The 13,906-nt window shown below is 38.2% G+C and overlaps 1 protein-coding gene and 1 long non-coding RNA gene across 6 annotated transcripts in view; one reads left to right on the top strand and one right to left on the bottom strand.

Moving 5' to 3' along the window:
- LOC108018805 (UDP-glycosyltransferase family 50 member B3) overlaps positions 1-13,906 on the bottom strand; it is a 450,659-nt gene that overhangs the window by 362,761 nt on the left and 73,992 nt on the right. The window lies entirely within an intron of this gene.
- On the top strand, positions 9,527-12,873 carry LOC118879225 (uncharacterized). 2 transcript variants are annotated; one of them, XR_005015658.3, is made up of 4 exons: positions 9,527-9,915; positions 10,129-10,792; positions 11,339-11,476; positions 12,468-12,873. It is a non-coding gene; the product is annotated as an uncharacterized lncRNA (long non-coding RNA). The 2 variants fall into 2 exon arrangements; XR_011605364.1 differs by lacking the exons at positions 9,527-9,915; positions 10,129-10,792 and adding an exon at positions 10,971-10,991.

Raw genomic sequence — 13,906 nt, 5'->3', positions numbered from 1 at the left:
ACAACACCGCTACGAACTTGTCCATCCTTCGCCAGATGAACATCCACGACGATTCCTTTAGGCCAGGAGTTTCGCTTGCTTGTTTCATCAACAACAAGAACCACGTCATTCACGGAAATTGGAGCTGGGTTCGGCTGAAACGCCTCGTCAGGGTGGGTAGATACTCTCGAATCCATCTTCTCCAGAAACGGTCTGCTAGTTGTCCAGCGATGCGGAAATGTTTGGCCAAACCTAATCCGTTGGATTCCATCGCACCGCGTTCCCGTAGACCGCTGGAGTTACCAACCAAGAAGTGGTTTGGTGTTAGGGCTTCCGAATTTTCCGATTCCAACGGAATATAAGTCAACGGTCTTGAGTTTAAAGTGCATTCGACATCGGCCAACGCAGCGCGCAATACTTCCTCGCGCAGTCCGACGTTCGACAGAATTTCCGTCAGGATTTACTTCGTAGAACGCACCATACGCTCCCAGCTGCCGCCCATATGAGGCGATCCCGGAGGAATAAAGGTAAACGACATCTCCGGATACTTGTTTCCTACTGCTGACGTTGATATACGTTCGATCTCTTGCGCGAGTACTCTGCTGGCTCCCCGAAAATTCGTTCCGTTATCGGATAGCAACTTAAGAGGCACACCTCTGCGCGCAGTAAATAATTTTAGAGCCAGTAAAATTGAATCCGTTGAAAGAGATGGCACCAATTCTAAATGAACAGCGCTAAATGTTAGACAAGTAAATAAAACTCCCCATCTCTTCTCGCGACGCCTTCCTACAGCAACTTCAATCGGTCCAAAGTAGTCTACTCCAGTAAACGTAAATGGCAGTGTATGTGGCGATAGACGTTCCTTTGGTAAAGCTCCCATCATCGGTGGAATGTGTTGCGCTCGCCTGATGCAGCACACAGGACAGTTATTGATGATTTCCTTTACAAGGACTCGCAGGCCCGGTATCCAATACTTTTGTCATATTTCGTTGACAACTATTTCTGCATGCAGATGGTGGAACTTCCGGTGGTGATACTCTACTATAAGGTATGCAATCCTATGGTGACGCGAAAGTATAAAAGGACGCTTAACGCTGACTTCAACATTTTCGATAGCATCGATTCGACCTTGCATGCGGAGCACTCCGACGGGGTCCAAGTACGGCGAGCATTTATATATTGTGCTTTTCCGGTTTGTCAGGCAACGATTTTCCTTTAGGCATCGAATTTAATCAAAAAACTCTTCTTCTTGACATGTCCGTGTGAAAATTGTGTCCATTTCAACATCGCGCTTAAGCAAAAGCAATCTCTCCAGCTCAGGTCCGTGCGGTTTCACGGAAAGAAGGCGTAGAAAATCTAAAACTCTCTTTTGGGCAGCGCGCAGACGCTCCAGTTTGCTGAAACGTAGTGGATCCGGCATAACACATGCTAAAGGCGAGATTTGTTTCTTAATTTCCTCCTTGTGGTGCAATACTTAAGATTTTCTGGTTTTAGACATTTCATTTCCGAGTGGCCACTTCGACTCATCCTGCAAAAGATAATTCGGTCCGGAGAACCATCGTATTGAACTATTTACCTCAACACCTTTTGTCCATTTAGTCCCATCGTCCGCTACATTTAGTTCCGAGGATACCCAGCGCCATTTACCAACTTCGGAGCCTTCGAGAATTTTTCCAACTCGTAAAGCTACAAATTGCGGGTACTTACGAGCGTCGGATCTTATCCAGAACAGAACATCTTGAGACTCGGTCCAGAACACACGTTTTTCAATTTCGTTTGATAGCTCAGACTCCAAACACTTGGCCAGGCGCAATCCCAAAACCGCTGCCATTAATTCCATTCGTGGTACCGATATAGGTTTCAAAGGTGCTACTCTGGTTTTCGATGCTAGCAAGGAGCATCGGATTTCGTTTCCAAGATCAACTCGCAAATATGCTACCGCAGCGTAGGCATCCAAACTAGCATCAACGAACACATGTAGTTGCAGGCTCTTAACATTACTCGAGCATGACATGTAGCGAGGGATACGCAGATCGCTCAGTTTTGGCAGTAAGGCTTGCCATTTCATCCAGTCAATCTTATCCGGTTCCTTGATTGCGTCGTCCCAGCTTACACCAGACCTCCAAATATTTTGTAGAATAATTTTGGTACGCACGTTAAAAAATCCAAGAAGCCCGAGTGGATCGAAAATGGATACTCAACACTCGTCGCTTCGTATGAGAGCCAGCTGACGACCTCTGCAGCAATTCAGGCTTGATGACAAACGTTAGCATATCCGACTCGGGCAGACACCACATTCCTAACACTTTCTCCTCCAGTTCATCGTGTGTGCCAAGGTACTTAGGCGGTGCTTCATAAACGTCATTCAGAGAGCATACGACGCGCTTGGAGTTTGACAGCCAGTTTCTCATCTCGAATCCACCCTTCGCGTGAATATTCTTATTATTATTCGCGAGTTGAACCATTTGCTCCTCTGTATCAACTGACTCCAACCAATCGTCAACGAAAGTGTTTCGGCAAATTGCTTTTACGGCTTCTGGATGACTTTCACCAAATCTCTCTGCATTGCTTCTCAATATAAAGTTGGCGAGTGACGGCGAGCATGCAGCGCCGAACGTCATTACCTGCATTACGAATGTATCTGGTGGGCGATTAATTTCTCGATTTCGCCATAAGAACTTCTGGGAATATTGGTCTTGGGCGCAAACCTTAATCTGATGAAACATTTCCCGTATATCGCCTGATACCGCTATAGGTCGTTCTCTGAAGCGCAACAACACTCCCATCAAGGACACCAACATGTCTGGTCCTTTTAAAATAGTGTCGTTTAGTGATATGCCGTCAACTTGCGCTGCCGCGTCCCAGACCAGACGTGTCTTCTTTTTGTTAGGGTTTGTTACCGTGAATATCGGAAGATACCAAGAACGTGGACTGTTTGACAACTCTTATTTTTCCAGTTTGCGAATGTATCTCTTTTCCTCGTAGTGATGCATGGTATTACTCAAAAACGTTTTCAGCTTCGGATCGCCTGCTCGTCCTCCTTAGATCGCAACGGTTTTATAGGAACACTCACGCCGAATGACTCCAGCGAGAAGAATGCCTTCATAGCTTCGTCAAGTTTTCGCATACCGCAAACTGTTGCGCAGTGACAGATATGGAATACACGAGGTGGCGTGTCATTTCGTCCTTGGCGGCCGTACACAGCCCATCCTAATTTACATCGAACGGCAATAAGATCGTCACCCTCAGCTTGACGTACCTCCAGCGGCACACTGATCTTAATGTTGTCTAGTCCGATGATAATTTGAGCCCTCACATCTTTGTATGTTGATATCGGAACCGTTCTCAAGTGCTGACGTTCTTTGAGTGTCTGATCGTCGATGCTTTGCAATGGAAGATCCAAGTTGCTTACAGTACGCACTCCTTTAAGTCCGTGTTTTACTTCCGGACGACCCTCAGCGGAAACACTGACGCTAACGACTCTCGATTTTGACTCGCTCTGGGTCACGTCGCTAGTCCACTTAAGACAAAGCTGCTCTTCAGGACCGTCAAGCCCTAGCTCATCGGCTAACGATCGTTCCATAAGCGTGCTGTTAATCTCAGTATTCGGATAATGCAATAGCACGTTGTGCAGTAACTTACATCCATCGAGGTTGCAAAGTTTCTTCACTCTGCAGTTACGGACAATATGCTTTCCAAAACAACAAAAGCAAAGTCGTTTGGATTTAATAAATTCCACTCTCGACCTGGTGGACATGGATAAGAATCCTTTGCAATTTGCCAGACCATGGTCGCTGCCACATTCTGGACAAGGTTGATCTTCTGTGATGTGTGCCTTCGACTTGGCGTCGTCATTGCTTCCTAGCATGTCGTGCACTAGCAGGCGCTCCTTTGAATACCTTCCACCTTTATCTTTCTCTGTTGAGTGACATTCATAGGGTGCAACCATCGTTGCGCACATCGCTATTCCAAAGAGCCACTTGTCAAAGGTGGTCAAATTGGCGACACCAGCTGCCAAGCGATGTCTACCCCAATCCAGCTTAAGATCACTTAGCAATTTAGCAACCAAATCGTTCAACAGAGAAAAATCGTTAAGGTATTCCTGTAGTCCTACTGACATCATCGTGGCACAATAATTCTGGACTGCCAGTGCCAGTCGAATCACGGATTCCAAATTGTTGGGTTTGATGGGCGGCTCTTCTTTAAGCTTCCGTTGCAAGCTAGCGTGCACTATTTCTGAACGCCCATACAACATCCTTAGCGTTCCAATAGCATAAGGTACCATAGCTGGGATCATGAGCTTTCCCCTGACAGCTTCTAGCGCGGATCCTTTCAGACACTTCTGGAGTCTGATCAGATTTTCTTCTTTGGTAAATCCACATCTCTCGGTTGATTGTTCATAATTACTTATAAATAAAAGCCACTCTTCGGGCTTTCCGGTGAAAATTGGCAAGTCTCGTGATATGACCTGGCGCGATGCAACTTGAGCTGGCGTCAATGTGGGTCCCGATTATACTACGTGTGGCAGCTGTGTGCCGGCAAACTGTGGCACATGTCTTCCTGCACCAACGTTACCAGCGTTAGGACCAGCATTATTAACGACGTTAGGCTGTGGTACAGAACCCAGCCCATTGGCTGGCGGAAAGAACCCTGCGGCCACGTTTTGATGCACAGATATTGGTGCATTGTTTGGTGGCATGAATCCGACAGTGTTACATGGCGGTACGCATTGCGCTGCGGTATATGTCGGCATAAACTGACCTGCATTGTTTTCTTGAAGATTCGCATAAGAAAATGAGTTCGGTATAAATTTAGGCGCCGCCCTCCTTTCCATATAAGGAGGTGTGGCCCTCTGCGCGTTCATGTTGCACGTATTCACTTGTTGTGTGAACTGCTGCCCTGCCCAATTCTGCGAAGCGTCGTAGCCGGCGTGATTAGACATAATCGGTGTGCTCGCATTCTCAAGCGACACAAACTGGTTCGAGTGAATCACAGTTTGTCTAGATAAATTTTCGTCCTCAAAACCTCTGAACGGCCCAGTGAAGCTGCATCCTACGCTTCCAACTGAACCTGCTCCCAATCCCGTGTGTGAATACTGATCACCAGATACTCGTCCTGTTGCATCATCCATTTCGCACTTGTGACGTCACTCCTTGTACAAGTACTACTACTCAACTCATGTGCGATTCACCAGCCAAAGTCGTCGAAACTTGCGAATTTGGCACTCTATGACCACTATCGTGTATACTCCGTCGTCACTCTTTTACACCCTTGGTAAAAGAATGGTTTCCCGAAAGCACGTGCACCCTTGGCACCGAGTTTTCCAGATGGCAAAGTGTTTCAGAATGTTGGGACACCCACGGTCCCAGAGGGTTTCCACTTATTTCAAGCTCTGGTTCACAGCCTACAGATAGCTGAAATCTTTATTCAAATTTAAATGAGTTCACAATTAATCAAATTTTTAACATTTTCCTTACACTTGTGGTTTGCCGCTCTATAACTTCTCATAGCATCATTTTCTTCTTGTTATTACATTCCTAAGTTTTCCAATACTAACAATATAGAGATGACACTGGCTAGCAGTGTTGAACAACTTAACAGTATTTTTAAACTAACTAAATTCAAATAAATCGACTTTTTAAATCTTCTTATTAGCCTCGCAACACTTAAAATAATCATACGATAAGCACGTAATTTCGCACCCTGTGTTGAGGGGGACATTTAAATGTGTTAAGCAATGAAAAACATTTGGAAAAAAAACAACGCTATATTTTGTAAACGCGCAAATTTGATACAAAACCGCAATGTCCACAGACAAATCGCGCGGGTCAAAAGGAAGACCCGAGAAACTTTTCAAAAAAAGGGGAACGGGGTTAAAAAATTACCGCGACCTCTTTTTATCGCGTGTTTTTTTTTTCACTTATTTTGTTTTTGTAAAATGTGTACTATCGTCTCAGAAGTTACTTCTTCGCGATCCCGCTTTTGTTTATGTAAAATGTGTACTATCGTCTTTCTATCGCTCAGAAGTGTCTCAGAAGTTACTTGTTTGCGATCCCGACCCTTTTTGTTTTTGAAAAATTTGCACTATCGTCTTTCTATCGTCAAAAAGTGACTAAGAAGTGACTTCTATCGCACAGAAGTTACTAAAAGGGGATTTCTGGACGACAGGCCATAGAAATATCGCCCTTTTGCTTGCAGGGAAAATACAAAGATACGTAGCCAGGAGAAAAAAAATTGACACAGACTGCGTCATTTTTGCAAACAAGGCTCACACATCGAATCGACCTAAAAGGCACATTGCGCTTAATAATTAAAAATGGGATGCAGGGCATTGCGTAAGTTGGTGGCACGTGGATGAAGTGTTCGAGGTTAACTTCCACTCTGAGGCTTAATTTCATTATACTAGTTTTTTCTCTTTTCTAGCTGTACTTTTAAATTATTATTTTTTAAATTTTTGGCAGTATTTTATTTGACAATTTTGTTTTTTAAATTGATTTTACGTTTTTTTTAATATTTTCTTTGTATATCCTTTTTTCATTTTTTAGTTGCTTTAAATTCGTTAAATGTATCGATTGGGACTTTAGAAAGAAATATGTAAAAAACATATCAAGAATTTGGAAAATGTTTTCAATAAAAATAAAAACATGTTAGCATTAAATAATTTGTAGGATATATTGCTAAGGGATAGAGAAGGTATGACAATTATTTTAAAACAGGTAGAAAGATTTAATTTGCCTTCAAAAATTTTTATTTCTAAAAATAGTTTTCTTGCTGTACAAACATTGCAAGATAAATGTTATAGTAGGAATAAGCTAAACAATAAGATTAAATAAATTAATAAATAAATATCTAATTATATTTGAATGTTCAAATAGCAAAACTTGAATCTATTTATTGAATCAACAACTGTGACGAAAAATGATATTACATTCGATAAAACAAACAAACTATATTAAATTTATGATTTCGGCCCGCAACAGTAAATATTTATTAACCTACACGTAAATTTTCTGCTGTAGCGTGCCGAATACATAAATTTAACACACTTTCATATTCCACTTCGGCTTAACTTTATTCTAATAAGGTATGGGTTGTATACACTCACATTTTAATAAGATGAAACATATAATATGAATATTAAACTTTTTAATAACAAGTTTTATCTAAAGGGTTGTACAGTTTCAGATTCAAAGAGAAATCTGTCGTTTCTTACATTTCCCGCTGAACCAGCGGGTTTTTCCGAAGTGGTAGAAAAAATAGATCAAGTTTCCTAGCAAGTTTAGCTTCATGCAAGTAAAGGACCCTAAAACCATAACAGATTTTCCGTTTGAAAAAATCTAATAAGAATATTGTTTATTAAATTGGATTTTTTCTTGTTTATTCCAATAAGTATGAAATATTACGTATACGGAGCTGAAACCAGTTGCACTTTTTACCGCTTAATATCTTCCAAACGCTAATTTTTAGGGTAAAAAGTGTTATACATCAAAAGTTGAGGAATCTCAAGGGCTACAAGATATAAAATATAAAAAGAAATCGTTCGACTCAATTTTGAGAAAATAGTCAAAAAGTGGTTTTAAAAAATAACTTTTTATCGTAACTCTAAATCTATTATATTCATATGTACAATTTTACTATATAAAGAGTATTTAGCAAATTAAATTATCTTTTCAGAGATACATAGCACGTTTCTGTAGCATTAGTTGTTTAGCTACAATTTAAATCTGGCTTTTATTTTTGATTTTCTGCTAAACTAGCGGGTTTTTCCAAAAGTCGTAGAACAAACGTTTTCTATTAAGCTACTTTATACACCCATAGGGTTTCCAAAACCCTAAAACTAAGATGGGATGCATACAAGCCCACAAACAAAAGGACAAACATTTTCATTTTGGGAAGAAGAAAATCTTGTTTTTTGAATTACTTTTGAACATCGGATTTCAACAAATGACGTGTCATTCGACGTATTCTCAGTAAGAATAAAACTAGCCAAACAGCTTGGGGCTTTTATCCCCATCGTATCCAGCAGCTCCAATTGTCCAAATTTTTACTTTTACACTTTCACCGCTTTTTCTCCCAAACAAATCGTTATGATCGGACCATAATTGCAGATTTTCAATTCTGCGGCTATATATAGTAGTTGTCTTCGCACGCTCTCTTGCGCGCTTCGCCACTACGTGTACTGCCGTCCACAGTGATATGTTATTTTTTGTAAAATGCAACACTGGTAGAAAAACAAGAAGTGAAATCAAATATATTTTTATTTGATTTTTTTTACTCCCATGCATAGTCATATTAAATATTAAAACCTTTCATTTAAATAAAAAACATATTTAAGCCTTATGTCAAATATGTAAACATTCAAATCAAAGTGATTTTTATTTAAAAACAAGTTAGTCACATTTAAACTCAATGTTGCCATCTTGGTTTTAACTATTATAAAAAGTAGTTCAATTCATAGTATATTTGATGGTTTTTTATATTTCAAGTAAATACTTTTTCAATTTGTTCGGAATATTTACTCTTTTATTTTGAATATAGAACGTTTTCAAAATTTGTATTTGACCAAATAATTGTAAATTATAAATCAAATTACATAGGTATGTATATGTATTAAGTTTGTGACCCATATACACAACATAATTTAAATTATTAGTAATTTTCAAAAGAAAAATATATAAAAATAAAATAATAAATAATATATAATATAATATAAAAATAAATAATAAAATAGTATTTAAAGAAAAGGGTTTTGGTTACGGCTGCCCAACCACCGGCAGCCTCTTTCTATTTCCATGACAATTATCATATGATTTGGCTTTGTAATTTACTATTAAAAGTACAAAAACATGCTTAGCCAAAGAAAAAATGTGCGTGCATTGTAAACGCTGGGCCGTAACGAAAAACTAAAACCAACGGCACAATGTGCATACTTACATACATTCAGACCAATTAGAGACAAATATGAACAAGCAAAACGGCAAACGCAAGCGCGTCTTCTTCTTCCATTCGCATTTGTACATTGGTGACCAAGAAAATATGTATGTGCAGAAGCCATAAATATTTCTTGTGTACCGATGTTTTAACAATAAGATATGTTCTTATAATATATAAATATAATAAAATAAAATAAATAATACTAAATTGACATATACAAGTTATTAAACGTAAGGACTTATTTGTACATATTTTCTTATTTTCTTCCCCATTACTTTGACCTCTATTGTAAAGTAACGGTACGCTACAGATTTTGTGCGTCCTTTTTGCACACATGCATATGTATGTATGTATATACGAAATATTTTGACACTCCGCTTTGTAGCGAATCCCGCGATCATTTCGAAGCAACCCAGTCGTAAGTTGCGGAACGTGTTTTAAAAAAACATAGTTCTGGGTCGTACCTTTTTTACGCAAAACAGCACGCATGCAAATTTTCCAAGGCAAATGTGCGTGCTGGGTGCATTCTATTGCGGGGCCTTCTAGAAGTGTTTCAGAATAATGCATCCAGAAGCATGCCCAAACACCCGTTTCGGGAACGTATTCCGAAAGAAAAAGTTCTGGGTCGTATCTTTTTTAAGCAGAACAGCACGCATGCAAATTTAACTAGCAACTGTGCGTGCTGGGGGCAGTCTTTTGGGTGCCATCTGGGTGTATTTCAATATAGTGCGTCCAGGTGCATTTTAGTGGGAATGTAAAAAAACCAAACTCAAACCCGAAGGTTGCCGATGCGCATTTTTTTACAATCGTCTTTTTTCGGAACTGTTCTCTTGACAAACAAATAATAAAGACAAAAGGGAACATGCAAGGAGCGAGCGGTTTTTCTTGTCTCTTGGATTTCTCGTCAGTTGCATTTTTAGTTCTGAAAAGTAAAGTTCGTGCCACGTGTTTTGAAAAAGTTTGTTGCTTTCTGCCACCAATTTTACATCAATATTTTCACAGGTAAGTAAAGTGTAGATAATTTAGTTCAATATGAACACAATAAAATAACACAGTACATGTACACTGAACATTCAAACTAAAAAAATATTAAACAAATAAAATAATAACTATTTGTGTGTAAATTGTACATACAAAATAAACATATTGTATATTTGTAATGTATATACACATATTTCAAAACATATAATATTCAATTTGCTTTATATTTTTCAGAATCGCAAAAAATGAATGGGCACACCAAGGACTGAACTGCGTAAATGACAAAAGTACATAAACAAGAAGGAAGCACCAAAGCACCGTACAGAAGGGGAGTTACTCCGATTAAAAATTAGTTGCGTTCTTGAATATTGAAATGAAAATAAATATGAAATTGAAATCCAGTTTTATGTATTCCTGGGGAAAACTTCCAGATATTTGGTTTTTGAATGCTTCTAGGTGCATTCCTGGGTACATGTTACAGGTGCATTAAAAAAGAATACACCCAGAATGTGTTTACTATGTTGCTTCCAGGTGCATTAAAAAAGAATATACCCAGAAGGTGTTTATTATGTTGCTTCCAGGTGCATTAAAAAAGAGTACACCCAGAATGTGTTTAGTTTTTTACTTCCAGGTGCATTCCAGATATATGCTTCCAGAAGCATGCAACGGGTGCATTCTTTTTTGTCCCGCACCCGTGTAAAAAGAATGGACAGACTCATCACTTCCGGAACACCTTTTTGATGCCATTTCATAATGAAAGAACGCATACTGGAATGCTGTCATTTACGACTGGGAAGCGGTTCTCCTGATCGGATTGTGTGATTAATAGTGATTAATAGAGCTCGGTAGACAAGTGTTCATTTAAGTGTAATAAAAAAGTGAAAAGTATAGAAAAAAGGTGAGTCAAATAAAAATACAATAATTACTTAGTATTAAGGCATGTGCATGTCCACGTTTTTTTGTCGCATTTTTCCTTTTTGAGTTTCTTCTTTGTTGTGTGCGTTATTATTTCGTGAAAATTTAGATAATACATTTAACGAAATAAACAAAGCTCAAAAGAAAATTACATTTAAAAACAATAAAATATATGCGATTGGGTAATAAACATGAAGTGGATAAAAAACACGCGAAAGAAATGAAGAATATGAAAGGAAATTAAAAGGAGAAGAATGCATGAGATGGAAAACTCTAAAAAGGCGCAAAAAAGACGCTTTGCTGCCGTTGCATTCGGTTCTGTGGCGTCGCAGTCGTTTCATCTATTTCTTTATAATATTTTTTGGTTCTTTCACGTGATTTTTCTTTAAATCTAACTATGTAATTTTGATATTTAAAAAAAAATAAAAACGAAATAAATTTAAACAATATTTTTGTCTTATTTAAATCCCTTTATATAAAAACACCTACTCGAAACTTATTATAAGACTTATTAACTTTTTCTTTATAGATACAAATTTATTTCAACATATTGTATTTGATATATGGGACCCATTTAAGGAAAAGGTTTTTTGCTTTTACGAAGAGCAAATGCAAAACAAAAAGCAACTTAAACTATTAAAGACAGTTCAGAAAACTGTATCACTTGGTAATGTATAATTATACCCGTTACTCGTAGAGTAAAAGGGTATACTAGATTCGTCGGAAAGTATGTAACAGGCAGAAGAAAGCGTTTCCGACCCCATAAAGTATATATATTCTTGATCAGGATCACTAGCCGAGTCGATCTAGCCATGTCCGTCTGTCCGTCTGTCTGTCCGGATGAACGCTGAGATCTCGGAAACTATGAGAGCTAGGCTATTGAGATTTGGCGTACAGATTCCTGAGCTTCTTACGCAGCGCAAGTTTGTTTCAGTAGACTGCCACGCCCACTCTAACGCCCACAAACCGCCCAAAACTGTAACTCCTACAGTTTTGATGCTAGATAGAAAATTTTAACTGAAATGTATTAGTCTTGTCAATACCTATCGATTGACCCACTCTAACGCCCACAAACCTCCCAAGAAAAAAAGCTATGACGTCAGAGCCAGACAATGCGAAATGTTTTTACGCGTGTATGTGTGTGTATGTAAATAGTTGCCGGCCGAACTTAGCGGCAAAGAAAAAAGCACTGCCGGCGCTCAGAGAGAGCAAAGTGCGCGGCTAACTTATTCTATTGCTTCTTACGCAGCGCAAGTTTGATTCAGCAATGTGGCACGCCCACTCTAACGCCCACAAACCGGCCAAGCCTGTGGCGCCCACAATTTTCATGCTAGATAAAAAATTTTAACTGAAATGTGTTGTTCTCGTCAATACCTATCGATTGACCGAAAAGTTTGCCACGCCCACTCTAACGCCCATAACGCTTAAATCTGTCTACCGCCGGTAGGTGGCCCATTTCAATCTCGCTTTCTGCTGGCATATCTCCATTTCCTTTTAATCCCATTATCTGAGTAACGGGTATCTGATAGTCGAGGTACTCGACTATAGCGTTCTTCCTTGTTTTTTTTAAATTTATAAATTTTATCTTTTTATGATAAGCTTGACTTTTTCTAAATTATGCCATTACCAAAAATCGAATAACATATTCTTATTCACAGATTACAAGGACTAAATTTACACCGTATTGCTCACATCTGTCATCTTAAATAATTCGTGGACCGTCATTAAAGGAACCAACAAGCGAAAGAAATTATCACTACTATGACTCGCAGGAAAGTTTTGTACGCACATGCAGGCGTACGAACGTGGCAAAACAAAAAAATGTGTGATTATAAAAAATATGTATAATAATGTATAATATGTATAATAATGTATAATATGTATATGTATATATGTATCATATAAATTCTAAGAGTTACGTTAAGTACAACTGTATTTAAAACAAAAGTAATGATGACGTGTTAGCATGGTAAAAATAGAGTTTAAGCAGAATTGTTTGGATTATAAGTTTACGTTTATTTTTAATAAAACCATATACTTATTTGGGTCTTTATTAAATATAAATCACGCTTGTTTTAAACTACGGATCGGTTTAAATTGAATATGCACCATAATAGTATGGCTTAAATACTATATTTAAATCAAAAATAAAGTACAGTTCTTTTAACGGGGATTATATTTAATTTAAATAAAATTTGTATTTATATTAAAGTTCATCCCAGTCTGATTTAAATATGAGAATTATTTAATCCAAATAAAAATATGCTGAGTTTGAGGGCGGGCTATAATTATTTTAACTATAAAAACCATTCAAATGAAATATTCTATTTACTGGAACTAAATATGAAAATATTTAAAAGAAATATAAAAATATAATAATTTTTACTATGGAACATATTTAATTTAATTATTTTGTACTATTTTAACATATTTGATCGAAATTAAAAAATCGTTTAACTTACTACGAGATTATTCAAAAAACAAGGAAGAACGCTATAGTCGAGTACCTCGACTATCAGATACCCATTACTCAGCTATATGGAGATATGCAAGCAGCAAAGCGAGATTAAAATGCGCCACCTACCGGCGGTATACAGATTTAAGCGTTATGGGCGTTAGAGTGGGCGTGGCAAATTTTTTTTTGGATCAATCGATAGGTATCGACTAATGAGAAAACAGAAATATTTACACCGGGTAAACGATCTTACGTCTCTTTTTTTGTCGCTTATGAGAATGCACTGCAGGTCAGAATGGAGAGAGTGGTAAGGCAAAGAGCGAGAAGCCCCCTCCCGCGACCATACCAATGTTTCTCAGCTATTAAAAGTTTACGTTAACTTAATCGGAATTAGATAATTGAAATTGAAACAAAAGGAAAAATTTATTTAATTGTTAATTATTCAATAGAATAAGAAAGCGGGCGCTCTGCTGCGCGGAGCTCTGCCTGCAACTACTTACACACACATGCTCTGGCGTCACTGCTTTTTTTTTGGGAGGTTTTTGGGCGTTAGGTCAATCGATAGGTATTGACTGGACCAATACATTTCCGTTAAAATTTCTAGCATCAAAACTGTGAGCGCCACAGTCCTGCGCGGTTTGT

Source organism: Drosophila suzukii, assembly GCF_043229965.1.
Source record: "Drosophila suzukii chromosome 2 unlocalized genomic scaffold, CBGP_Dsuzu_IsoJpt1.0 scf_2c, whole genome shotgun sequence".
In the NCBI taxonomy this organism is placed as follows: Eukaryota; Metazoa; Arthropoda; class Insecta; order Diptera; family Drosophilidae; genus Drosophila; species Drosophila suzukii.
The sequence above is the reverse complement of the archived record's forward strand: the minus strand, read 5'-3'. Positions and strand labels throughout refer to the sequence as shown.